At 43.6% G+C, this 831-nt stretch overlaps 1 pseudogene; it reads right to left on the bottom strand.

Moving 5' to 3' along the window:
* Positions 1-262: 262 nt before the first annotated feature.
* The window catches only part of LOC123233142, a 29,691-nt pseudogene continuing 29,122 nt past the window's right edge, over positions 263-831 (bottom strand).

Here is an 831-nt window from a genome sequence, read left to right as displayed (position 1 = left end):
TGTCTGATGTCTGGCAAGAGAGTCCCTCAATTTAAAAGCCTTTCCAAGGGGCAGTTAGGTGGCTCAGTGGATTGAGAACCAGGCCCAGAGATGGGAGGTCCTGGGTTCAAATAAGGCCTCAGACACTTCCTAGCTGGGTGACTCTGGGCAAGTCCCTTAACACCCATTACATACCCCTTACCATTATTCTGCCTTAGAACCAATACACAGAATTGACTCTAAGACAGAACTTAAGAGTTATTTTTTTAAAAGCCTTCTCATATTATTTACATTCATAAGGTTTTTCTCCTGTGTAAATTCTCTGATGTCTGGCAAGATGGTCCCTCATTGCAAAAGCCTTTCCACACTGTTTGCATTCATAAGGTTTCTCTCTTGCATAGATTCTCTGATGTGTGGCAAGACTGACCCTTCCTTCAAATGCCCATCCACACTGTATACATTCATAAGGTTTCCTTCCAATATAGAGGTTCTGATGTTGAGTAAGACTACTCCTCACTGCAGACACCTTTCTACATTGTTTATATTCACAACTTGTTTCTCTCCTGTATAGATTCTCTGATGTATGGTATGACTGAACCTCAGTTTCAAAGCCTTTCCATTGTTTACATTCATAAGGTTTTTCTCAAGAGTGGACTGTCTGAGGACTTCCGGGTTAAGATGGCGGCAGAGTAAGAAGCAACTCTAAACCTCTCCTGACCGAAACACACAAAACTCCTCAAGGGGACATAAAAACAAGTCCAGACGAACGGAGGAACCCCACAACAGGGCACAGCGTGGAAGGTACGTGGAATCGAGACATTTCCAAGCTAAAAAGGGCTCTCACTCAAGCGC

Source organism: Gracilinanus agilis, chromosome 2 (assembly GCF_016433145.1).
Source record: "Gracilinanus agilis isolate LMUSP501 chromosome 2, AgileGrace, whole genome shotgun sequence".
Classification (NCBI taxonomy): Eukaryota; Metazoa; Chordata; class Mammalia; order Didelphimorphia; family Didelphidae; genus Gracilinanus; species Gracilinanus agilis.
Note: the sequence above shows the minus strand (reverse complement) of the source record. Positions and strands in the feature narration are given on the sequence as shown.